At 46.7% G+C, this 27,056-nt stretch overlaps 2 protein-coding genes, 1 non-coding gene and 1 gene segment (V, D, J or C); 1 reads left to right on the plus strand and 3 right to left on the minus strand.

Annotated features, from left to right (window-relative positions):
• The window catches only part of LOC102968706 (immunoglobulin lambda-1 light chain), a 718,086-nt gene that overhangs the window by 567,704 nt on the left and 123,326 nt on the right, over positions 1–27,056 (minus strand). The window lies entirely within an intron of this gene.
• LOC122232563 overlaps positions 1–27,056 on the minus strand; it is a 1,057,381-nt gene that overhangs the window by 549,695 nt on the left and 480,630 nt on the right.
• LOC122232564 (immunoglobulin lambda-1 light chain-like) overlaps positions 1–27,056 on the minus strand; it is a 586,739-nt gene that overhangs the window by 539,667 nt on the left and 20,016 nt on the right. The gene's annotated exons all lie outside the window — the stretch shown is intronic.
• Positions 14,317–14,420, plus strand: LOC122232830. The gene has a single exon (XR_006210243.1). It is a non-coding gene; the product is annotated as a U6 spliceosomal RNA (small nuclear RNA).

The following is a 27,056-nucleotide window of genomic DNA, read 5'->3' on the forward strand; positions in this document are numbered from 1 at the left end:
AAGAGTTACATTTAATGGATGAGTATGACTGTCATCATTTTCAGTTGAGACGATATTGTGAGATCTTAGAAACCATGGGTTTCTGTCCCGATTCCTGGCATAGAGCTCCCGAAGCCTTCAGCATTTCCTAGGTGACAAGGCCACTAGGAGCATTTTTGTTTCAGTGAGGCAACCCTAGAAAGGCTCCTGGCTGGGGGTGGTCCCCAGAAAGTCTGAGCCATGACCAGACGCTTGGAATATCCAGCTTCCCCCTTGCTGGGAGGGGAGAAGAGCCGAATGTGGAGTCAATGGTTGATTACGTTTACATGAAGACTCAATAAAAATGCCAAAATATGGGATTCAAAGACTCCCACATAGGTGGACACATTCATATAGGGAAGGTGACACACCCCAACTGCACGGGGACGGGAGCTCTTGTTTGGGGGCTCCTGTCAGACCTCTACCCATGTGCTTCTTCGTCTGACCATTCATCCTACTCTTTCAGTATCATTCCGTGAACTGGCAAGTGGAAGTAAGAGTTTCCCTGAGTTCTGTGAGCAGCTCTAGCAAATTAATCAAACCTGCGGAGGGTTCACGGGAACCCCTGTTTGCATCACGTTGGACAGAACTTATGGGTTAACTACTATTTGTTATCGGCGTTGGAATAGGAGTTGTCTCCTGGGACAGAGCCCCTAACCTGTGCATCTGACACCATTTCCAGGCAGATAAGTTGAGTGTTACATTTATTTAAATTGTAGAACCCGCAACTGATGCTGTAGACAATCACTTGACAAACAAAACATAGAATTGGTGACCCAAAGTGTGAGAAATAAAACATTCTGGATGAATAATAAAAGAGATACAGTGGGAGGGAAAAACTGAGGTCTTTTGCTTTTATATGATTCGTTCTTATTAATTTCCTCCACACCCTGGGGCATGTGCACTTGGGATCTATGCCCCCACCCACGTGTGCTCCTGGAACCCCTGTGCTGTCCCAGCAACAGTGTAATCTGTGTGTCACTCCTTTCTCCTCAAGGACAGGTCTCACCACAGAGTGTCTCCCTTACAGGAGCCTCCACAGAAGCTTGTCAGGAAAAATACTCAGAGACTAGGTCTGTGGGTTCAGGAGTTTTTGCCTCACATCCTCCTTATCTGAGACGCTGTGACTAATGAAAGCCGCTCCCACTCCCATGAGCTGTAGCACAGTAATAGTCAGCCTCATCCTCAGGCTGCGGCCCAGAGAGGAGCAGAAGCCCTGCCTTGGCCGAGGCATCTTTGGATCCAGAGAAGCGGCGGGGGACTCCAGATACTAACTCCTTAATTGAGTCTGAGTAGTAGTACAGGAGATACTGGGGAGGGCTCCCTGGCTTCTGCTGGAACCAGTATATGATACAGCATTAACACCAAAGCCACTGCTCAGGGTACAGGTGAGTCTGGCTGTCATTCCCAGAGATGCAGAGAGGGAGGGCAGCTGGGTCAGCACAGGCTGGGACAGGGAACCTGCAAACACAGACACTCATGGGCGATGGGGCGGGGACCAGGGTAAAAAGTTTCCTAGTGTCTGAGCCAGGTGGACTGACACCACCTGGAAGGCTTCTCTGTGTCCCTGGTGCCTGTCCCTACGTGTGCATTGAGAGAGGTGCGCGAGGAGGACAGGAGTTCAGGCCATGGTGACAAAGTCCCTGGTCCCCACAGTGGGCTGGGCCGCCCCAGGCCTCCTTTTCTCCTCTACCCTCTGCCACAGGAGGGGCTGTCCATGCAAGTGTGGTCCATCCAGTGACTGCCCAGCCCGTCCCTGAGCCCTGGTGCTGGAGCTCAGCTCAGACCATACACTGGGGACCATGGAGGTTGGCCTCACCCCTGTGGAGAGCCCTGGGAGGAAACACCTGCTGAGGGAACACATGTTCCTACTCGGAGGACTCTATCAGACCAGGCAGGACACAGGTTCTGAGTCTCCAACAGGAGCACAAGGCCCATCCCTGAAGCAAATCTCCTTTGAGTGAAAGAAAGGTCTTTATTGAGCAGCTGTGTATGGATCACAGGACAGTCCCACAGTATCACCTGGTGGTCCTATGTGGAAAAATGAAAAACAAAAAATCTGAGAGCCTGTATTAAGCATAGGTATAAACTAACATTTTGTTTCAACTCTGCTTCACTGGAAATAATACACGCTTTCCTAGGAAGATACAAAACTGGCTGCAGCAGACATAAATTGAGTAAGTAGAATACTTTTATTAGAAACAATAAAAAAAATGTGATTTTAAAACCCCTCCACAGATTGTCAGAAGATACAGACATTTTCACAGGGAACATATAGAAACCACTCAGAGATCAGATGGTTCCAATTTATTTGGTTTCTATTTTTTTCCCATAGTATCTAAAGGAACAGAAAATTTCTAAGTTCTTACTGGGAACAGTGACAGCCTCCTAACTGGAATGTCACCTCAGTGGAAATCTATGATTTATTTCAAAAGGTCCGTCTCTGTCAACTGTATCCCTGGAACTCCAACCGTGTCTCCTGCTGCATGTGGTACCTGGAAGGACAGAAGGGGGTGCGGCAGGGGCACACATATGGGGATACTGCCTGTGTGCATGTGGGGTGCACATGGGCAGCTGGGACAGAGGAGTCTGAGCACAGCTATGGTATGTAAGGTGAGATCTGTAGGGTGAGCTGAGTGAAGTCCCTGAAGAAGTAGAGGAGCCCTGGGTCAGAGGTCAGGGCATGTGTCAAGGCTGGAGAAACGGTGGGGGAAGGGGGCTGGTGGCTGGTGACCCTGGTGGATATGTACTCAAGGTCATAGGGATGGACCAGCTGAGCACATGAATCCAGCATCTCCAAATGAAATAGAAAGAAAGACCTAGGAAAGTAAATATCCTTTCACTTAAACCTGAAATCTGTTTTCACTCTTTGTGAAAGCACGTGAGTGTACATGTATTCATAAAGGCCAAATAGAGTCATAATGAAGCTGTCCATATGCTCTTGCTAATTCTGCAGATCCAGCCTTTTTTTCTTGACATTATTATTTCTTATAATCCCGAGTAGTCCACACAACTGTCAGGTGGAACCCAGCCCTTCTCTCTTCGTGGGCCGGTGACATGGTGCTCTGCGAGGGCCCCACATGCCAGTGAGGCCTGGGAGCTCAGGGTTGGTGTCTCACTTCCCCACTGGCCTGAAGTGCTGTGCAAACTCCAAGGCTGCATTCCCATGCTGAGCAGGAGTGATCAGCCTCGTCCTCAGCCTGGGACTCAGGGGTGGTCAGAGAGGCCAGCCTGCTTGACTTGCATCCAGAAGCTCTATGGGAGAACAAGAGGGCCAGGTGTTCTTTCTTCCTGTTGATTTGAAGTGTAGGGTCATGGCCCGGGTGTTGCTGCAGTCAAGCTGCTCACTTTTTGCCAATAGTGTTCCTACTTTCAGTGCAGGTGAATGTGGCCATCTTGGGTGGGCTTAGTCACTGAGGGTGGGCTTGGTCACCGACGGTGGCTGATTCAGCCCCACCTCGGTCACAGACACTGTAAGGGGACAGAGAGGAATGTGAGGAGGATGGCATCCCACTGCAGTGGAGAGTGGGGGTGTGGAGCAGAGTTGGGGGGTTCTTTCATCCACCCTAGAGAGGTCTGCCCTCATCTGTGCAGAGAGTGGGGAGGGTGAGGAGAGGAACCCAGGTCCTAAGACCCAGACTCTGACGCTAAAGCTCTGTCGTGGATACTGAGCACCCAAAGTCTCTTTACTTCTCTGGAAAGTTCCACAGGGGTGGGCTTGCTGTGCTCAGTTAAGCCCTTGCTGTCCATCTGTCCGGCCTCCCTGTCAGGGCCTCTCACAGGTGGAAGGAAACAGAGGAGGAGGTGAGAAGCTGACTCAGGGATAGAGGTGGCCCGTGTGGTGATGGCCCCTGTGTCCTGGCAGGTCAGCAATATCTAGTGAGCACACTGATGCCTGAACACCCTAGAAGCCCTGAGTGCTGTCTCTGCTGGCAGGGGCCACACAGGATTGTCCCAGCCTGTCTCACAAGCCATCAGACCCCAGACACTCCCTGTCCTCTCTTGCACTCCTGTCACCCCAGTTAGAGTTCCACAGGTTGTCCTGACCCTCTTTTCTGAGCTGCTCCTGATGTCACAGAGAGACCCAGGGCATCTGGGAATTTTGAAGAAGGGGGCATCGGGCTTAAGGGAGGCCCCTCTCACTACAAAGGGGCCATAGAAAGCTTGTGTCTCAGCTGCATCAGCAGAATTTTATTATATCACCTATTCCTGATGCTTAGGATTCCTGATGATTAGATCATGTAATACAACTGTGAAAACGAGAATATTTCCGCTTGCACCTCATGCGGCCAATTGGCCAACCCTTAATACACTAACTTGTTTATATTCATCTGCAGTAACTGAGGATCCACGTGAGTTCAGAGGCTGCTGGGTTCAGCTCTAGTGCCTTCTTCATGTCTCTGTGTTTGAGACAGACTCTGAGCTCCTGCCTATGTGGACATGTCTGAGAAGAGGAGTCATCATAAGAATGTCTCAGCCTCAAGCCTGGATGGGATCAGAGGTGGGGACATTATTGAATCAACAGATATACAGAGGGTTTCAGACCTTCAGGTGCTGGTGTCATGATGACAGCAATTTGCAAGGGTGGGAAGGTCTGGTCAGGGACCCCAGAGGGTGTATTATGTTTCAATCTCTCCTGGGAACAAGCACCTTGTGGGCATTGAGGTCTCTGTCATTTGTGAGACAGTAAGAATCAACCTCATCCTCAGGTTGGAGCCCACAGATGGTCTGTGAAGCCATGTATCTATCTGACTTGGAGGCAGAAGATCAATCTAGAACCCCTGATGGCCAGGTACTTCCAAAAGCCAGTATTTGGGGGAACAACAGCACTAAGAGGTGGAACCCACACCATTATCAGATCTGGTGCTGCTGCTACTCCGAGTGTAGGTGATGGTGACGTCCTGGACCAGAGTCCCCAACACTGATGGTGACTGAGTCACCAAAGACCATGCCAAGGACCCTAAAGTGAAGGACAGAGTGAGAGAGAGTCAGGGTCCCACCAACAACTCAAGATAAGGACCTAGGAGAAAGAAAAGACCCAGTTATCCCCAGAGGGACCCCCCCCTCCCCCACCACTGACGTCGGAGTTCAGTTGTCTGTGTAGTACGTGAGAAAGGTGAAGAGGAGAGGGGTCCAGGGCATGGTAGAGATGACCCAAGAACTTTCTCCCCATACTCCCGCTGGGATAGAGATCCCCCAGCCTCTCTTATCCCTTCCCTCACTCTGATGGGAACAGGGCCCATCATTCAGATTATTCCCCATCCCTCCGGATTGGCCCAACCTCTCCATCAACCAGGAATCAATACCCTCTGCTTCAAAGTTGTATTTAAAGAGCATGGGACTGGTGAATTTCTTCTGTGGGGACATCTAGGGCCTTGGGAGAAAGGGGCTGCTGGGCCCCAGGCATCCCTGAGCAGGGGCACCTACTAAGCAGCCAGGTGCTTGGTCTCCAGCTCTGGGCGCTACCTTGTGGTGGAGGCACGTGCCCACAGCGCCACCTGCTGGCCCTGGAGCACATTGCACCAGGTGTGAAAGGCAAGGTCACCATCCTGCCTGAGGGAGGGGCAGGCCCTCCTTGACCAGCGCCACTTCCATTGCCCCTGCCTCAGAAATGGGAAAAATCCTTCATCCAGGGGCCTTTCACGAAGCTGCAACCTCCTCAAATCACGCGTCCCTTAGTTCCCTAGAACGGCCTCCTCAAATGCTGACCCTTTCTCATGGGTTACATTAGTGGAACGGGGTAGCCCTGAGACCTAGCACCTGAAGGGAGATGTGTCCTGCTGTCAGCATATCAGAAAGACAGAGGCCTGGACCAGCCACAGCCCATGGTTTGGGAAGGCTGGGGAGCTCCTCCTCCCTCTGACCTCACTTTCCAGTGAGGCAGGGTCAGAAACCCGGCCCTGCCCCTGGATTCCTCTCCTGTCTACCGGAGGAAGACCCCGGAGGAAGGGGTTGAGAAGACGGTGCTCTGCACCTTTAGAAAGACAGAGGTCGGCTCCCTGAGACCCACCTCTTAGCACGCCTGTCCCAGTAGGACCGGGGGCTGGAGCCCTGACCTGAGAGGGATGGGTCTCCATGAAGAGAGCGGGGCCAGGGTGGAGTGGGGATACTGGTGTGAGGAGAGACTGAGGAATGAAGGGGGGTGAGGGATGAGGCTCCCAGGAGCCCCCAAAAGTAATTTTGAGTGCTTGAGCTGAGGCTAGTGACAGAAAAAGAGGATTTCAGACTGTCCTATGGCCTGTGGGGACCCTCCTGTCAGAAGGTGACAAGGACCATCCAATAGATTGGACGGTTCTTTGGTGATGAGCTGTTCTGAAGAGGTGCTGTTGGAGAAGGCTGGAGACCTGTTCAGCTGCCTCTGACTGTCCCCAGCACCCTTCTTACAGAAAACATTCAGAAAGGCATAATGATTTCTACTCCTCTCTCTCTCTCTCTCTCTCTCTCTCTCTGTCTCTCTCTCTCTCACAAAGACATGTGGGCTGAATCAGCTGTGATGGGCATGTGTCCTGTAGCATTTCACACCATGAATGATGCTGACTTTTTTTTAAATGTGGCAGCTGTCTCACTTTTGTCCCCAAATTTTTACTTGTTCCATGAGTGCTGTGTGTAGTCACCTTCTTTCCTGTTCGCGGTGAAATGAACTGTTCATAGAATGTGTTTCATTGGGTGTTGATTTGTTAATCAGAATACATGTTTAATCTTAGATGGTTTCGATGATCTGAAAGACACTATTAGCAGAATAATTATGTGGGTGTGTATACATTCACTTTTTTTAACTCTACATATTCACAACAGAGATACACTGTGGAAATAGCATGGTATGTCTTTCTGAATTTCTCAGTAACAGGCAGCCCTTCACACACACAAAGACAGAGAAATTGCTCACAAGTTCACAGAGAGAGGTCACTAAGTACAGAGGCTTACCTCATACAACGAAGTAGTAGATGACGTATAGAGATGATGAGAAAGGAATTTACCAAATTTGATAATTTTTTGAGAGAAAAATCTGGGCTTTAAAATTCAATTTCCAATCATTTTCTCACCAACACGCTTTGAGGTATAATTAACAAATAAATAGTCTATATATAAGGTGCAAAATGTGATGGGCATGATCCCGTCATCAGGGACACATGGCCCCTTCTGTGCAGGACGCTGTGTTCTTTCCTCTGATGTGATCTACTGGTGACCATGGCTCCCCTTCCCTGTCAACTCCCCATAGCACCGAGGGGAGAGACAGCCTTTCTGCAGGGATGGGAGGCCACGGGAAGGGACCTGGAAGACATTGCTAGTGGGTTATTCCAGGCGAATCTTCCTTGTCTGTCAACGTTCCACACACTTGGGACTACTGTCATTCATAGAGATTTTTAACACAGTGAGTCACTCCTAGGAATCTTGTCTGCAAGCACAGGACACAAGTCTGCAGGGAGCTGTGACAAATGATATTCTCTGTAGCATTTTACTTAAAACTCTAAATCCCTTGAGCAGGATGTGTTCCAGAAGAGCAGGACTTTGGTGGTGACCAAATGTTTAGGATCAACATTTCAAATGTAAAGTTTGAGAAAAATATAGTCCATATTAAAGAATGAGTGCTGTGGGAGCTAAAGAAAAATGACAATAATTTGTGTGCTTGCATCTGAAAATATATCCACTTTTCATCATGATCTTGCCAGAAACATAGACTTCGACCAAAAATGAACAGATGAAACATTGATCCCGTTTGCCAAAATAAAGTAAACAGATGCTTTTAAATTAGGAAAATCCTAGGGGGCCCCTGGGTGGCTCAGTCAGGTGGGCATCCGACTTCAGCTCAGGTCATGATCTCGTGGTTCGTGAGTTTAAGTCCCACATCGGGCTCTGTGCTGACAGCTCAGAGCCTGGAGCCTGCTTCGGATTCTGTGTCTCCCTTTCTCTCTGCTCCTCCCATCTTCTCCCTCTGTCTCTGTCTCTCTCAAAAATGAATAGACATTAAAAAATAATAAAAAAAATAAAAACATAAAAAAAGAGAAATTCTGGAATTCCACGCATCAGTCTCTGAACTGATTTGAGTCTGGGGAGAAAGAACCCCTGACCAGCCACGTGGCCAGCTCTGGGTGTGAGCAAGGTGCAAGGGGTCAGAGAAATTCCATCATGAGGAATTTATTTTCTGATTTCTAAGTCACGTGAGACTACCTAAATTCCAGATCAAACCCCGTGGGTGAGCGTGAGCCTGGCCTGGCCCGGAAATGCTCTGTGGCAGGAACATCAGAATATTCTGGAGCTGGGCTGCAGCTGGAGGGGCTGGGCTTCAGGAAGAGCAAGGGCATCACAGAGACTCAGTGGTGCCCAGCGACCCTGCTGACAGTGATTTCTTCTGAAAGGTCATCATTCAGCTGCCTGCCATCTTCACCCAAGCTCTGTAGTCACCCTGGATGTAATGGTGCTGAAGCAGGACCAAGGGATCCCTTTGTGCGTTCTTCCTCTGGGAGACTGTCCAGATCAAAGACTGTAAGACGCCTGGCTGGGAGACCCTGCAGCTTAAGCTTCTCTCTTGCTTGATGGGGACCCTGTGCCTGGCTCAGTGCACTTTCCATCACATTAGCCCACGTGTGTCGTAAATGAAGGGGCAAGTGAACTTGTGGAAAGTTATGTTTCCTTTAATGGATTTATAAACTAGTGACAACATGAAATTCTTTCCTTAAGAAATAATCTCAGAGTTTTCTCTGATTCTTCTGTAAAGCATGGCCTCAACCCTTCTTCCTCTGATCACTGCAGTGTAGGCTTTGTCTTCTTTAGGTGACTTCCCATTGGATTTCTAGTAGTTTCCTTATTTCTTCTAGACAGTGTGCCCTGGGACATAATGAGCCTGTCCTAACACTGCTTGCCAGCACATCTTTGCAAGCCCCAACCAGGGGATGACAGGGTCAGGGTGTGGACCCATCTGCCTTGATCCTGCCTGCGGGACTGCTGACCCCCTGCTCCGAGGCTGGGGTCCTGTATGGAGCTCAGCTTCAGCCTCCTTATCCGCCATGTCCTGTTGATCCCTTTTCCTCAGCAAGAAAGTGAGAAGGGTAGCCAAGTAGTCATTAACAATCTTTATTGTATGAAAGAATGCTCTGGAAACATTTAAATCCAAACCAACTACAGAACCCCAGTTCTTGAAGTTCATGTTAACTTATCTAAAGGAAATTGTGATTTTCTGTGCTTCCCTAAAGGGGAACGTTTATAACACATGGGTAGCAATGAGAATAAGGGAACTGAGCTCAGCCTCGCATGGTGTTCTTGTAACAATTCTTTGCTCTTCCAACAGGAACATTGTGAGATGAGAGTAAGCAGATATGTGCATTCCTAGAACTATGAACAAGTCACCTGGGTCAGGGGTTGATCTTTCCCGGAATCAGGAGGTGGAAGTCATCCTTCATCAGAGACGGGTCCTCATGCTGTCCCAGCTGGTGGAGCCCCCTCCCTGAAATGTTGCCACACCGCCCACTTCTTTTTTCTCATCCCCATCCCCCTCCTTATTCCCTAAATCCTCTATGTCACAGGGGTTCTGACCCTCCTTCTCCACCCCACTGGCCAACCCTCGTCCAGGACCGGGTGACGTGGGCACCATCCACAGCCCCGCCTGGTCCCCACCTTCATGTTCCCCTCCTGCTCCTTCCTCGTCTGCATAGCACTGGGACCTCATCACAACACATCAGATTCTGGAGTACCCTGTCAACCGCTCCAATGCTCCGGTTCCACCCCACCGACCCCACCCATCCCCATGCTCCCAGGACATAGCTTTCCTATACATGTTTAGCTTCTGTGTCCTCTCTCTTCCCCCAAACACTGTCAATGCCCTGAGCATGGGGACCTTTCCTATGGTGTCCGTATGTGGTCCGCGTCCCTAGACTCAGGTTTCTCCCATAGTAGGTATTCTCCAAATGGTGTGGATCTTCACAGTCAATTATTCAGAGTCGACACACCTGGACACTGTGTCCCTGGCTCTCCCCTGACTCCCTGATATGGACTCAATTGTGTCCCCCCTCAAAACCCTAAGTTGAAGCTCCAACCCTCAATGGTATGTATTTGGATATAAGTCACTGAAGGAAGTAATTAAGGTAAATGAAGTCGTAAATAAGGGTGATGGCCTAATCAAATGGTCTCTTCATAAAAAGAAGAAGAAAAAACAGAGTTGAGCACACACAGAAAATAGGCCACCGTGAGGATCCACAAGAATGCAGCCATCTGTAAGAAAGACCTCAGGAAAGCAAACCTACGAAGACCTTGGACTGGAGACCTCCAGTCTCCACACTGAGAAAATGTGCTTCTGTTGGTTAAGCCACACAGCCTGTGTTATTACATAATGGCAGCCCAAGCAGACTGACACATCTCTCCGTGGACTCTTTCCCCAGGACAACCTGCCCCAGAATCCAGAGATTTATGTTCAATTAGAGTAAAAACAGACAATGTATTGTGGCCAACCGCAAGCTTGGGGGCAGAATTTGAGAAGATGGTTCCCATTCTTTGTAGCAAGTTCCCAGTGGATGGATCCCAGACCCTAGCTTTTGACAAAACAAACAAAGGAAGCAACTATTGTGACAGAGGGGTCGGGGCTGCACAGGGATCCCCATCATTATGAGGACAGTAAGTTTTTGTCTCACCTCCCCGCAGACCTGGAACACTATGTCAGCACTGAGATGGTTCTCACAGGCCTGGAATAATAATCAGCCCCAGCCTCAGCATGAGGCCAGTGATGGTCAAGGAGCTTGGGCTGCAAGACCTTGAGCTCTAGAGTCAATCAGGGACTGCTGAGCATCAGTCGTCAATTGTTATCATAACATATGAGAAGTCTGAGGAGCATATTCATGGGAGCCGCTGGTACCAGTACACGCAATAAACACAACCAATGTTGTCAGTGTTTCCAGTTCAGGAGATGGAGAACCTCTGACTCAGGGCCCCAGACACTGAGGGCGGCTGAGTCAGCACAGACTGGGCCCAGGACTCTGCAAGGGGGAGAGACAAAGGAAGGATGATGCTGGGTCTAGACACAAGAGGAGGATAAAAGGCCCAAGAGTCCTCCCTGGACCACTTCCCTGTCCCTGAATCCAGTTACCTATGCAGTGAGCAAGAAGGGTAAGGAGGAGAGGAATGTAGGGCATGGGGCAGATCGTCACTGTTTCTGCTTTCTGTGGCCACCCAGCTGAGCAGAGCCTCCCCTAATCTCTCCCTTCCCCTCTTCATCTGGGAGAGGGAGGGCCCATCCATGCAAATCAGACCCAAGTTCTCTGTCCCCTCACTGGCCCTGGGTCAGGTCCTTCCATCTGAGGATGTCAGGGGGGTGGTAGGGGAGTGGCTGGGTGGAGCCAGGAGTGGGGAGGCCCCAGCTGTGAGCTCTGAGCACAGGGCACAGGCAGTGCCAGGTGGCAAGTCCCAGCTCTGATCATCCCTGACCCCTCAGAAACGGAACCCATGCGCACCCTGGTCTCCAGGCCCAGACACAACATTGGGTGACATTGTGTTGATCTGAGTCCTGCATTACAGCCAGGCCAGGTTTCCGCTTATGTGGCCTCCCATCATTTCAGGACAGACTTTACATTCTACTCAGACTCCTCAGGGTGAGTGTGCGCATAGCTCTTTGGCTGTTCATGGCTCAGGATGGAGGGCACACACCTCACCATGGCCCGAAGCCCTGAGAGACCAGCTGTTTCTGTAGCTCACCGGGTCCCAGTCTATTCTAACATCCAGGTCCGATTTCTAAATGCTATGATCCTGTAATGCTGCACATGATTATTATACTTTTTTCTCACTCTTAGAAGGAGCCCTGATCTATGGGAGTGTAAACATGTATATATAGCGTCAAAATTAAAGAAAAATCTCCTTTAGAGTGTTGCTGGGAGACCAGTAGGGGAAACTCTCACGCCCACCACTCCTTAATTACAGATCAAACAAAAAAGATGTACCTTGCAAGCGATGCCAGTGGTGAAGGTGTCTTTGGTTAAGTTAGCAAAGTGACTTTTGCAAAGCAACTAAAGATAGGGGGCTGGTTGCCAGCAGTCACATTTGTGAGTAGAGGGTTGGAACTATCAATACTCCCTCCTGACCTGGGTGGGGAGGGATTAGTTTGAATCTATTGCCAATGGCTGATGATTTAACCAATCATGAGTATGTAATGAAGTCTCCACTAAAACCCAGTAGGAAGGGCACCTGGGTGGCTCAGTTGGTTGAGCATCCAACTCTTGATTTTGGCTCAGGTCATGATCCCAGGGTCGTGGGATTGAGCTCTGCATCAGTCTCAGTGCTGAGCATGGAACCTGCTTAAGATTCTCCATCTCTCTCTCTCTCTCTCTCTCTCTCTCTGCCTCCCTCTCCCCCACTTGCATGTTTTTTCTTTCTAAAAAAATTTTTTTTAAAGGAGGGGCTTCATAGAGCTTCAAGATTGGTGACCAGGTGGAGATTTGGAGTCATATCAGGCTCACAGTGGACATGGAAGCTCCATGCCCTTCCCCCATACCTGGCCCTGTGTATCTCTTCCATCTGGATGCTCCTCAGTTATACCTTTTTATAATGAATCAGTAATCTTGTCAGAAAAAAAAAGACATTTCTTTGAATTGTGTGAACCACTCTAGCAAATTAATCAAATCCCTGTAGGAGGTGATTGGAAACTGCAACCCACTTCAAGTGGGCCCAAAGCTCAGGAAACACCCAATACTTGTGATTGGCACCCCAAACGGAGGGCATTCTTGCAGGACTGAGCCCTTGCCCTGTGGGATCTGTGTAATCTCCAGCACTGAGTGTCTTGTAGTGTGAATTGAGTTGACTTGTAGGGCACCCAGCTGATGTCCCAGTATGGCTTGCTGGTGTGGGGAAATCCCTTACCACACTGGAATTGGTGACCAGAATTTCAGGTGGTTGACTCCTTCCTGGGTTTTTCCATCATAGCCGGAACCATTTTAAATTTACATAAAAATTAGTTTTTCATATATCTCATGGAAAATCTCACTTTTCTAGAATTCAGAAGTAAACTATTCATGTGTGAGGTTATTTTGCCTAACTGCTGGATGGTGCTTCAAACATCACTCTTAAGTGCATTGCATGCATAGATTATTTTCTTGGATGCTAATACGTATCTTATTTTTTATTCTTATATCAGTATCACATTGGTTAAATTATTTTAGCTTTAACAAATGTCTCAGTATCCAACAATTTATGTCCTACTTCTTTGTCCATTCATTTGCAAAATGCTCTAGACTATTTCTGTCCTTAAAATTGTCCTTATAAATATTAGGGAAAAAGAAATCATTAAGCCAAACTACCAACAAGTTTATCTTTCTATTTATGCAAGTCCTTTTCTATCTTTTTGAAAGGATTTTTCATGTTTTCCTAGAGTTTATGCATTTTTTGTCAGGGATGGGCTGGAGTCTCTGTGGAATGTGTGGGTTCATAAAGTTGCCGCTGTGTGTTGGCAGGGAAGAAGGGGCTGCCACCATTCCTTGGTTCCCAGGGGCACCTTCTCTTCTGAGCCATGGGGAGACTTGCTGAGCCTGAAGTTTGCCTCCTGTGCTGACTAGTGAACGGCATGGTCAGGAAGAGATTCCAGAACAGGTCTGAAGTCCTGCGCGTGCCGTGCCTGGCACAGGCAGATTCCACAGGACATTCCTAACTATGGTCCTCACATCCCTCAGTCTCCCCATTCTAGTGTCTCTGAGAGAATTATCTTCCTGAGCAAGGATTTTCTGCTGTGTTCACGTGAGCAGGCTGAGCCTACAATTTCAACAATAGCTCAGACTAAAGCTCCTTAAAGTCAATGCTTCCTGGAGAGTTTCAGAGCCTAGGCTCCTGGTAATGTGATAGAAACAGTAGAGACCATGAAAAGGAGCTCAACATCCCTACTCATTAGGGAAATGAAGATCAAAACCACTTACATACCACTTCAGCTTTATGAAGAGATGGTCATCTGAAACCTCATGTATGCTAGTGGGAATGCAATCCTTTGCAGCCACATTGGAGAACAGTCTGGCACTTTATTCAGAAGTGTATAATAAAGTCATGATAGGGCCCAGGAATTCAGCTATTAGGTATCAAACCAAAAGAAACTAAAATATATGTCCACACAAACAGCTTGTATAGGAGTGTTTATGGCAGCAATATGCATAATAGACAGAAGGTGTCAATGACACAAATGTCCATCAGCTGATAAATAGATAATGAACATATGGTGCATCCATACAGTGAAATACTAGTCACCAATTTAAAAAAGTGAACTACAGAGCCAGATATAACTAGATGGACCTCAAAAACATATTACACCTAAGATTCAGCAACAGAAGGCAATCACACGTTTGTTTTGACAGCCTATGCAATAAAATTGGAACCTTCCAGATAGATTAGCATGGGCTCCACACAAGGATGATATGCAATTAAGTGAAACATTCCATACATTTACAGATGGTGATGTTCCCACAGCAATGTGCATGCACCTAATGTGGGTGAATGGGGCACTTAAAATGGCACATGTTCAGTGTTTCAGTGCACATGAAATGCCCACAATAAATCACTGCAGACAGAATGGAATTTGTGGCTACAAAGGGCGCAGTGCAGTGGCGACAGTGACTTCACTGCTGGTAGGTCCAAGGTTTCTCTGCAGGTGATGGAAATGTGGTAAATTCAGTCATGATAGAGGTTGTCCAACTGTGTAACTATACTAAAGACCATGGAATTGTACACTGTAAATGAATGAACTTTGTGGCATGCAAATTATCTCAATAGCTTTGTTTTGCTTTGTTTTTAGAAAAAAACAATACGAGGGAGAGCAACTGTGACCGACCTTTTAAGGTCGTTCTGTGCTCAGAGCAGACCCTCACAACTTCTAGGGTGTCCATGGTCTCCCTGTTTGTTTGTCACAGGCAATAATGGGGGTGACCACGAGGGGCAGGGGCAGGTTTTTGTCTTAGGTCCCCATGGGCCTGTAGCACTGTGTCAGCATTGATGCTTTCATCCCACACTGAGCAGTAATAATCAGCCTCGTCCTTAGGCTGCGGGCCCAATATGGTCAGAGAGGCTGTGTTCCCAGAGTGGGAGCCAGAGATCTGGAACTGTGAGAGCCTACTTGTCCTGAGCATCACAGTTTTGGGGCCACCGTGAGAAATCTGTTGGTACCAGCCCACATAATTTGTTCCAACATTGTTACTGTTTCCAGTGCAGGTGAGGGTGACCTTCTGTCCCACAGACCCTGATGTGTATGCTTCCTATGTCAGTGGAGACTGTGCCCAGGACCCTGTAACAGAGCAGTGGAGACACAGACAGGGGAGTCTCAAGGAAGAAGAAGAAAAAAACAGAAGAAGAAGAAGGAGAAGGAGAGGACAAAGTGGAAGAAGTAGTCAACCTGTAGTTAGCACTGCAGGATGGAGTGGATTGACTGTGGGGCCCAAGAAGGTTGGATCTCATGTTCCTGAGCCTGGGTCACTGGAGGAGCACTACGACCTTTGGGTTGTGTTGGTCAGTGATGTCTGGCTTCATTATGGATTGGAAACAAGTGCTGATGAGGTAGCATGATGTGGAGACAAAAAAGGAACCTTGGTCCCAGGGTACATGGTTGAGTCAATGATTTGGCTCAACTCTGGTTGAGTCCAGAGATTTGAGGAGATATCCCGGTAGTGATGTGTCAAAATCATGTCATTCTGTCCACTGCTGTTGCTCCTTCGGGGGGCAGTAGAGAGTGCATTTCTGTCCTGGGGTCTCTGTCCCTGATGGAGGCTGGATCAGCAGGGAGAGGTGTGGAGATCTGTGAGCACAGGGCAGGGTCAACACTTCAGAGAGTGGGGCTAGAGTAGGATCCCTGCTGGAGCTCAGGAAGCATTCATCTGGGTGGTAAGTAAGAACAGGGAGGACTAGGGGCATTCAGTCTGTGGTGGCCACGATCTGACACCTTGATCCTTAAGTCGCCAATGAGGGCACACCTGCCTCACACTTCTTACTCCATTCCACACCCTGAGGAATTGGGTCTGTGATGGTTAAATTACGTGTAGCTTGTGTAGGCCATGAGAGCCAGATGTTTGGTCTAACATGATTTTAGTAGTTTCTGCGAATATATATTTCACATGATATTAAGAAGTAAATGAGTAGGGGCACCTGGGTGGCTCAGTCAGTTAAGCAACTGACTCTTGATTTCAGATCAGGTCATGATCTCACGGTTCATAAGATTGAACTCTGCATTGGGGTCTGAGCTGAAAGCATGAAGCCTGATTGGGATTCTCTCTTCCCTTCTCTCACTGCCTCCCCCCACCCCACTGTGCTCTCTCTCTTCTCAAATAAAGGAATAAATTTTAAAAAATGGAATTAAGTCAGTAGACTTTTATTAAAGCCAATTACCATCCATAATGTGAATGTGCCTCATCCAATCAGTTGAAGGCCTTGATGTAGAAAAGACTGACCTTGCACAGAAAGAAGGGATTCTGGGAACACATTGCCCTCAGAACAAAACTACAACGTCTACACTTCCTCTCCTGGGTCTGTGGCCTTCCAGCCCACACTGTGGATTTTGGACTTGCCAACCACTACAACAATGGATAAGATTCCTTAAAATAAATATCTCAGAGAGATTGATATGCACACATAGACATGCACATATACATACATTATATTACACATACATACACACATGCATCTTATTGGTTCTGTTTCTCAGGAGAACCCTAACTCATGTGCAGTCCTTTATCCAAATCTCAGTCTTATTCTTTGTTTTTTTCTAGCCCTTTGCATGGTTCAGTTCTACAGAGGGATCAAGACAGCTGATCAGGCAATGCTAAGTCTGTGCTCTAGGTCCTGCAAAGACCTTGAGAAATCATGATCACAAAGTGATCACAGGTGTCAGGTGGTGGGGAAGTGACCACCATTGAAGTTTCTTGCAACTCTTCACCTTCTTTCTACCTCTGGGAAGAGAAGGTCATCATGTGAGTAATATACTTTTTGTTTCTTTTTTTTTTAATTTTTTTAAATGTTTATTTATTATTGAGAGAGAGAGACACAGAGTGTGAGCAGGGGAGGGATAGAGAGAGGGGGAGACACAGAATCTGAAGCAGGCTCCAGGCTCTGAGCTGTCAGCACAGAGCCTGACACGGTGCTTGAACTCACGATCTGTGAGATCATGACCTGAGCCGAAGTCAGTCGCCTAACCAACTGAGCCATCCAGGCCCCCCTATACTTTCTGCTTTCTAACTCTCATGTGAATGCCTACATTTCATATCAACACCTCGTGCCTGGGAGTGAGTGTGTGTTGGTCTGGAATTGATCAGGTGCATGGACATCAGAATGGTCATGGGATTGAGCTATGATTTTATGAGATGGAAACAACCTGGCCCATGTCCCCTGCCCAGATGCCAGTGTCCATAGTCCATGTCCCAACTTGAATAACAAAGAGGGTAGAGGGAAGAAGAGGTGGCAGGCACGGCCATATTTGGTGAAACTTATCATTTTCTTCTCCTATTTGAACCCCAAATCCCCAGCCATGTGATTAGTCAGTGACTAAGCCCAGTTCCAACCAGATAGCCACTGTATACCCAAGCCACTTGGACAATCCCCTCCCTGGTCACCATGATGATTTCAAGGGAGATGGTGGAGTGATCTGGTCCAGGCAACTTGAAAACCGAAGTTTCTGGTCAATGGGTCATGGAGGGCAAGTCTCTCGTCCAGAGGGTGTGTTGTATGGACCTCATTCTGGGACTGCAGGGACATTTGTCCCAATCTGGGAAGTCAGCCTGAGACACAGTATGTTTTACTTCTGTTTCTTCTCTCTACTTCCAGACACTGTCAGTTCCCTGAGCAGGTGTGCCCTCCATGTGTTTCCTTTGCTGTGTCATGACCCCTTAGACCCAAGTCTGCCATGTAGCAAGGGTTCAGTAAAGGGTGTGAATGCATACCATTGGAAGAGTGGACTATCCTAAGCCAGACACAGCTGGACTCTGAGTCTTGGTTCTGTCCTGACCCCTTGATAAGGACTGAACTGTGTGCCTTCAAAACCCTATGTGGAAATCCTAACCCACATTGTGATGTTTGCAGATAAGGCATTGAAGCATGTAATTATGGATTAACGAGGTCATATGGGTGGTGTCCTAAAACATAGGGATGATGTCTTTATAAGAAGAGGTAGAGACACCAGAGGAGAAAACACAAACAAGGCCATGTGAGCACCAGGAAGAACGCCACCATCTGCAAGCCAAAGAGAGAGACCTCAGGAGAAATCAAAGCTGGCAACACCTTGAACTTGGACATTCAGCATCCAGAACTGTGAGAAATTCAATATCTTTTGGATTAGCCACACAGTCTACGGTTATGTTATGGTAGCCCTAGCAGACAGGCACAAGCCTCAGGGACTCTGTCCCCAGGGCAATATCCCAGCGTACAGGAATTTCTGCTCAGTTTGCATGAAACAGAAAATGTGTACCTGCAAGACAGGCTGCAGAGACACAATTGAGAGGACAAGGACACATATCCTAGAGAAAGTTCCCTGAGTTGGGTTTCAGACCTCAGATTTAGGTCAAACAAAAGGGGAACCGGCTATCTTGGCAGAAGATGGGGGCTGCAAAAGAAATCCCATCACTGCAGGGACAGCATGTTTTAGTCTCACTTCCCCACAGGCCTGGAGCACTGTGTGAGCTCTCAGACTATCATCCCGTGCTGAGCAGTAATATCAGCCTCGTCCTCAGCCTGCAGCCCAGTGATGGTCAGCGTGCCTGAATTGCCAGACTTTGAGCCAGAGAATCTATCTGGGACCCCCGAGGGTTTGCTGTTATCCCAATAGATGACAGTTTTGGGGCCCATTCCTGGGACTTGTTGGTACCAGCTCACAGCATACCACCCCCGATGTTGGAGCTGCTTCCGGTGCAGGAGATGGTGATCCTCTGGCCTAGGGTCCCAGACACTGATGGTGGCTGAGTCAGCACAGACTGGGCCCAGGACCCTGCAAATGAGAGACACAGAGACCGTGATGCCGGGGTCTAGAGACAAGAGGAAAAAGCAGGACCCACATGTCCTCCAAGGGCCCCTTCCCTTGGCCTCACATCCAGTTACCTGTACAGTGAGCAAGTAGGGTGAGGAGAAGAGGGGTCCAGGCCATGGTGGAAGTCATCACTGTTCCTACCTTCTGTAACCCACGGTGTGCAGACCTCCCCTAATAGGTCTCTTCCCCCTTTTCATTCTCTAAGAGGGGGAGGATCTGTCCATGCAAATGAGATTCATAGCTGTCTAACACTTCACTGGCCCTGGGTCAGGTCTCTCTGTTGAGGAAGTAAGGGGATGGGTATGGGAGGGGCTGTGTGGGGCCAGGGGGTGTGGATGTCACCGCTGTGAGCCCTGAACATAAGGCACAGGCAGTTCCAGGTGGCAGGTCCCAGCTCTGATCACCTTTTAACCCTTGAAATGGGCCGTATGTGTCCCTTGGTGGTCCAGGCCCAGACACAGCATTGTGTGACATGTGACTGGAGCCAGTCAGATACACCTCCTGACATCCTACTGCTTTGTCCCCTATCCCCTGCTTTAGGGCCAGGTATCCCCTTATGTTGCCTCCCATTACCTCAAGGAAAGCTGTATACTCTACCCAGACTCTTCAAGGTCTGGCCATGGCTATCTTGGCTGTTCATGGGTCAGGGTCGAGGTGGCGTCTCGGCTCAGATTCCTTTTCAGTCAGGATCAAATCCAGAGCACTGTGCTACCCCCATGAAGACGTGTCTCTTTCTGTGCAGGACACATGTTTTTTCCTCTTTTTTTTTTATTTTTATTTTTTAATATATGAAATTTACTGTCAAATTGGTTTCCATACAACACCCAGTGCTCATCCCAAAAGGTGCCCTCCTCAATACCCATCACCCACCCTGCCCTCCCTCCCACCCTGCCCTCCCTCCCACCCCCCATCAACCCTCAGTTTGTTCTCAGTTTTTAACAGTCTCTTATGCTTTGGCTCTCTCCCACTCTAACCTCTTTTTTTTTTTTTCCTTCCCCTCCCCCATGGGTTTCTGTTGTTTCTCAGGATCCACATAAGAGTGAAACCATATGGTATCTGTCTTTCTCTGTATGGCTTATTTCACTTAGCATCACACTCTCCAGTTCCATCCATGTTGCTACAAAAGGCCATATTTCATTTTTTCTCATTGCCACGTAGTATTCCATTGTGTATATAAACCACAATTTCTTTATCCATTCATCAGTTGATGGACATTTAGGCTCTTTCCATAATTTGGCTATTGTTGAGAGTGCTGCTATAAACATTGGGGTACAGGTGCCCCTATGCATCAGTACTCCTGTATCCCTTGGATAAATTCCTAGCAGTGCTATTGCTGGGTCATAGGGTAGGTCTATTTTTAATTTTCTGAGGAACCTCCACACTGCTTTCCAGAGCGGCTGCACCAATTTGCATTCCCACCAACAGTGCAAGAGGGTTCCTGTTTCTCCACATCCTCTCCAGCATCTATAGTCTCCTGATTTCTTCATTTTGGCCACTCTGACTGGCGTGAGGTGGTATCTGAGTGTGGTTTTGATTTGTATTTCCCTGATAAGGAGCGACGTTGAACATCTTTTCATGTGCCTGTTGGCCATCCAGATGTCTTCTTTAGAGAAGTGTCTATTCATGTTTTCTGCCCATTTCTTCACTGGGTTATTTGTTTTTCGGGTGTGGAGTTTGATGAGCTCTTTATAGATTTTGGATACTAGCCCTTTGTCCGATGTGTCATTTGCAAATATCTTTTCCCATTCCGTTGGTTGCCTTTTAGTTTTGTTGGTTGTTTCCTTTGCTGTGCAGAAGCTTTTTATCTTCATAAGGTCCCAGTAATTCACTTTTGCTTTTAATTCCCTTGCCTTTGGGGATGTGCCGAGTAAGAGATTGCTATGGCTGAGGTCAGAGAGGTCTTTTCCTGCTTTCTCCTCTAAGGTTTTGATGGTTTCCTGTCTCACATTCAGGTCCTTTATCCATTTTGAGTTTATTTTTGTGAATGGTGTGAGAAAGTGGTCTAGTTTCAACCTTCTGCATGTTGCTGTCCAGTTCTCCCAGCACCATTTGTTAAAGAGACTGTCTTTTTTCCATTGGATGTTCTTTCCTGCTTTGTCAAAGATGAGTTGGCCATACGTTTGTGGGTCTAGTTCTGGGGTTTCTATTCTATTCCATTGGTCTATGTGTCTGTTTTTATGCCAATACCATGCTGTCTTGATGATGACAGCTTTGTAGTAGAGGCTAAAGTCTGGGATTGTGATGCCTCCTGCTTTGGTCTTCTTCTTCAAAATTACTTTGGCTATTCGGGGCCTTTTGTGGTTCCATATGAATTTTAGGATTGCTTGTTCTAGTTTCGAGAAGAATGCTGGTGCAATTTTGATTGGGATTGCATTGAATGTGTAGATAGCTTTGGGTAGTATTGACATTTTGACAATATTTATTCTTCCAATCCATGAGCAGGGAATGTCTTTCCATTTCTTTATATCTTCTTCAATTACCTGCATAAGCTTTCTATAGTTTTCAGCATACAGATCTTTTACATCTTTGGTTAGATTTATTCCTAGGTATTTTATGCTTCTTGGTGCAATTGTGAATGGGATCAGTTTCTTCATTTGTCTTTCTGTTGCTTCATTGTTAGTGTATAAGAATGCAACTGATTTCTGCACATTGATTTTGTATCCTGCAACTTTGCTGAATTCATGTATCAGTTCTAGCAGACTTTTGGTGGAGTCTATCGGATTTTCCATGTATAATATCATGTCATCTGCAAAAAGCGAAAGCTTGACTTCATCTTTGCCAATTTTGATGCCTTTGATTTCCTTTTGTTGTCTGATTGCTGATGCTAGAACTTCCAGCACTATATTAAACAACAGCGGTGAGAGTGGGCATCCCTGTCGTGTTCCTGATCTCAGGGAAAAAGCTCTCAGTTTTTCCCCGTTGAGGATGATGTTAGCTGTGGGCTTTTCATAAATGGCCTTTATGATCTTTAAGTATGTTCCTTCTATCCCGACTTTCTCAAGGGTTTTTATTAAGAAAGGGTGCTGGATTTTGTCAAAGGCCTTTTCTGCATCGATTGACAGGATCATATGGTTCTTCTCTTTTTTTTTGTTAATGTGATGTATCACGTTGATCGATTTGCGAATGTTGAACCAGCCCTGCATCCCAGGAATGAATCCCACTTGATCATGGTGAATAATTCTTTTTATATGCTGTTGAATTCGATTTGCTAGTATCTTATTAAGAATTTTTGCATCCATATTCATCAGGGATATTGGCCTGTAGTTCTCTTTTTTTACTGGGTCTCTGTCTGGTTTAGGAATCAAAGTAATACTGGCTTCATAGAATGAGTCTGGAAGTTTTCCTTCCCTTTCTATTTCTTGGAATAGCTTGAGAAGGATAGGTATTATCTCTGCTTTAAATGTCTGGTAGAACTCCCCTGGGAAGCCATCTGGTCCTGGACTCTTATTTGTTGGGAGATTTTTGATAACCGATTCAATTTCTTCGCTGGTTATGGGTCTGTTCAAGCTTTCTATTTCCTCCTGATTGAGTTTTGGAAGAGTGTGGGTGTTTAGAAATTTGTCCATTTCTTCCAGGTTGTCCAATTTGTTGGCATATAATTTTTCATAGTATTCCCTGATAATTGTTTGTATCTCTGAGGGATTGGTTGTAATCATTCCATTTTCATTCATGATTTTATCTATTTGGGTCATCTCCCTTTTCTTTTTGAGAAGCCTGGCTAGAGGTTTGTCAATTTTGTTTATTTTTTCAAAAAACCAACTCTTGGTTTCGTTGATCTGCTCTACCGTTTTTTTAGATTCTATATTGTTTATTTCTGCTCTGATCTTTATTATTTCTCTTCTTCTGCTGGGTTTAGGCTGCCTTTGCTGTTCTGCTTCTATTTCCTTTAGGTGTGCTGTTAGATTTTGTATTTGGGATTTTTCTTGTTTCTTGAGATAGGCCTGGATTGCAATGTATTTTCCTCTCAGGACTGCCTTCGCTGCATCCCAAAGTGTTTGGATTGTTGTATTTTCATTTTCGTTTGTTTCCATATATTTTTTAATTTCTTCTCTAATTGCCTGGTTGACCCACTCATTCGTTAGTAGGGTGTTCTTTAACCTCCATGCTTTTGGAGGTTTTCCAGACTTTTTCCTGTGGTTGATTTCAAGCTTCATAGCATTGTGGTCTGAAAGTATGCATGGTATAATTTCAATTCTTGTAAACTTATGAAGGGCTGTTTTGTGACCCAGTATATGATCTATCTTGGAGAATGTTCCATGTGCACTCGAGAAGAAAGTATATTCTGTTGCTTTGGGATGCAGAGTTCTAAATATATCTGTCAAGTCCATCTGATCCAATGTATCATTCAGGGCCCTTGTTTCTTTATTGACTGTGTGTCTAGATGATCTATCCATTTCTGTAAGTGGGGTGTTAAAGTCCCCTGCAATGACCACATTCTTATCAATAAGGTTGCTTATGTTTATGAATAATTGTTTTATATATCTGGGGGCTCGGGTATTTGGCGCATAGACATTTATAATAGTTAGCTCTTCCTGATGGATAGACCCTGTGATTATTATATAATGCCCTTCTTCATCTCTTGTTACAGCCTTTAATTTAAAGTCTAGTTTGTCTGATATAAGTATGGCTACTCCAGCTTTCTTTTGGCTTCCAGTAGCATGATAAATAGTTCTCCATCCCCTCACTCTCAATCTAAAGGTGTCCTCAGATCTAAAATGAGTCTCTTGTAGACAGCAAATAGATGGGTCTTGTTTTTTTATCCATTCTGATACCCTATGTCTTTTAGTTGGCGCATTTAATCCATTTACATTCAGTGTTATTATAGAAAGATATGGGTTTAGAGTCGTTGTGATGTCTGTATGTTTTATGCTTGTAGTGATGTCTCTGGTACTTTGTCTCACAGGATCCCCCTTAGGATTTCTTGTAGGGCTGGTTTCGTGGTGACAAATTCCTTCAGTTTTTGTTTGTTTGGGAAGACCTTTATCTCTCCTTCTATTCTAAATGACAGACTTGCTGGATAAAGGATTCTCGGCTGCATATTTTTTCTGTTTAGCACACTGTAGATATCGTGCCAAGCCTTTCTGGCCTGCCAAGTTTCAAAGGAGAGATCAGTCACGAGTCTTATAGGTCTCCCTTTATATGTGAGGGCACGTTTATCCCTTGCTGCTTTCAGAATTTTCTCTTTATCCTTGTATTTTGCCAGTTTCACTATGATATGTCGTGCAGATCGATTCAAGTTACGTCTCAAGGGAGTTCTCTGTGCCTCTTGGATTTCAATGCCTTTTTCCTTCCCCAGTTCAGGGAAGTTCTCAGCTATAATTTCTTCAAGTACCCCTTCGGCACCTTTCCCTCTCTCTTCCTCCTCTGGGATACCAATTATGCGTATATTATTTCTTTTTAGTGTATCACTTAGTTCTCTAATTTTCCCCTCATACTCCTGGATTTTTTTATCTCTCTTTCTTTCAGCTTCCTCTTTCTCCATAACTTTATCTTCTAGTTCACCTATTCTCTCCTCTGCCTCTTCAAGCCGAGCCGTCGTGGTTTCCATTTTGTTTTGCATTTCGTTTAAAGCGTTTTTCAGCTCCTCGTGACTGTTCCTTAGTCCCTTGATCTTTGTGGCAAGAGATTCTCTGCTGTCCTGTATACTGTTTTCAAGCCCAGCGATTAATTTTATGACTATTATTCTAAATTCACTTTCTGTTATATTATTTAAATCCTTTTTGATCAGTTCATTAGCTGTTGTTATTTCCTGGAGATTCTTCTGAGGGGAATTCTTCCGTTTGGTCATTTTGGAGAGTCCCTGGAGTGGTGAGGACCTGCAGGGCACTTCCCCTGTGCTGTGGTGTATAACTGGAGTTAGTGGGCGGGGCCGCAGTCCAACCCGATGTCTGCCCCCAGCCCACTGCTGGGGCCACAGTCAGACTGGTGTGTGCCTTCTCTTCCCCTCTCCTAGGGGCGGGATTCACTGTGGGGTGGCGTGTCCCGTCTGGGCTACTTGCACACTGCCAGGCTTGTGTTGCTGGGGATCTGGCGTATTAGCTGGGGTGGGTAGGCAAGGTGCACGGGGGCTGGAGGGGCAGGCTTAGCTCGCTTCTCCTTAGGTGATCCACTTCAGGAGGGGCCCCTCTTCCGTGGGCCTCTTGTCTGCGCTTGGCTCCGGAGACTCCGTTCTGCTAATCCTCTGGCGGTTTTCTGGGTTCTTTAGGCAGGTGTAGGTGGAATCTAAGTGATCGGCAGGACGCGCGGTGAGCCCTGCGTCCTCCTACGCCGCCATCTTCCGGAACCTCCTCCCATGTTTTTTCCTCTTATGTGATTCCTTGCTTGTTACAAATTTAGCAGTGTATCTCCAACACACAAAAAAAATATTTTTTTCAAAGTCCATTTTCCTGGTGAACTGTAAGTATTTTTGTTTTTTATCTGATCTTTATTCAAGATTCACCATTTTATTGGTCTTCTCACTAATAGATGAGTTGAGTAACATATTTTACACTTGTTCATTTTGTATTTGTATGAGAATCAGATATTTGGCTTTTTGAGTCTGGCTAATTCTGATCCCACTCCCAGGACACAGAAAAGGTTAAATGTGTCAGTGCCTTCTGTGACCTCCTTGTGAGGTGGAGTCTCTCAGCAATGATCTTGAGGTGGCCTGGGGTGGCACTTACTAGGGACTGGAGCAGATGAGGAACCATCATGGGATGTGTACAGAGCATCTTGTGCTGGGCCTCTGGGACTGATCCTCTCCTGAGGAAGAGACAGATGGAGGAGAAAACCACAGGTGGTCATGGGATGTCTTATATTTTATAAGACATTAGAAAACTCTGGGAGTCAGAATTACAACCGTATGAGACAGAAACCCCATGGTCTGTGTCCCCTGCTCAGCTCTTAATGTACACAACACAAGACTCAAACATGAACCAGCTATGAGGGTGGAGGGCAGAGCTGGTAATAAAGAGCTGAGTGATATACAAGGTGGGGATGCTTGCACAAACCGTCTGACCTTTTCCTCTCCTATCCAGACCCACATCTTCCAGTCATGCTGTCAGAACGTGATTGATCCTGGCTCCAAATGCTGGGATGAACCTCATGTTTCTGGGAGAAATCAGATGAATTTCTTTCTGGTACCATGTTGATGGCAGGGAAGATGGTGTAAGAGATCTGGTCCAGTCCTGAAGGCTGGGATTCCTGATCAATGGGTCCAGGATGACGAGAATCTCTTATTCTGGATGGCTTGTTGTGTGGATGCAATACATGGGAATGCAGAGGCATTTTGTTCCTATTTGGGAAATCAGCTTGGGGACATGGGGGTCATGGAGAAGGGTCATCTCAGATAACTATCAGAGAAAGAAGAGTGAGTCCTGAAGGATTTCCCTCTTGTTATCTGGAGAGGAAATATGCCTGTGTTTTATTTTCTTAAGTTTTATTTATTTATTTATTTTGAGAGAGAGAGAGAGAGAAAGAGAAAATGAGTAGGGGAGGGGCAGAGAGAGAGCGAAAGAGAATCCCAAGCAGGCTCCACACTGCCAATGCAAAGCTGCCTGACGTGGGGCTTGAACTCACAAACCGTGAGATCATGGCCTGAGCTGAAATCAAGAGTCAGATGCTTAAGCGACCCAACCACCCAGACACCCCGAAATATCCCCATGTTACCACTGAACAAGACAGGGAGGTTGTTGACGCTTCCATCATGGGGGTGAACTTGGGACCTCATCTCCATACCTCTGATCAAGAATGTTCTCCCTAGGAGCTCACTCACATGCCATCCAGCTCCTAAGGGTTAGCTCGAAGCCACACCCCCTTCTTCGGTGCCTCCTTCCTCCCCAAACTTGCTGAATCTGCCCATTATCCTCTAACAGCTACCGGTGTTCCCACTGGCTTCCTTCCTCCCTCCTCCTCATTCATGTTCACTGAAACATCTGGACTTTTCTTCATAAGCTTGAATTAGATCCTGTGTCTTTTTGTTAAATGCTCCAGTGGCTCCTGTATCCACCTACAATACTCAACTCCCCTCACTCCATGGTAACATTTTACATGTGTTTATGCTTTTCCTGGTTTGTTTTCCCTGTCCCAGATAGCGTCAGCTCCC

Source organism: Panthera tigris, chromosome D3, assembly GCF_018350195.1.
Source record: "Panthera tigris isolate Pti1 chromosome D3, P.tigris_Pti1_mat1.1, whole genome shotgun sequence".
Taxonomy (NCBI): domain Eukaryota; kingdom Metazoa; phylum Chordata; class Mammalia; order Carnivora; family Felidae; genus Panthera; species Panthera tigris.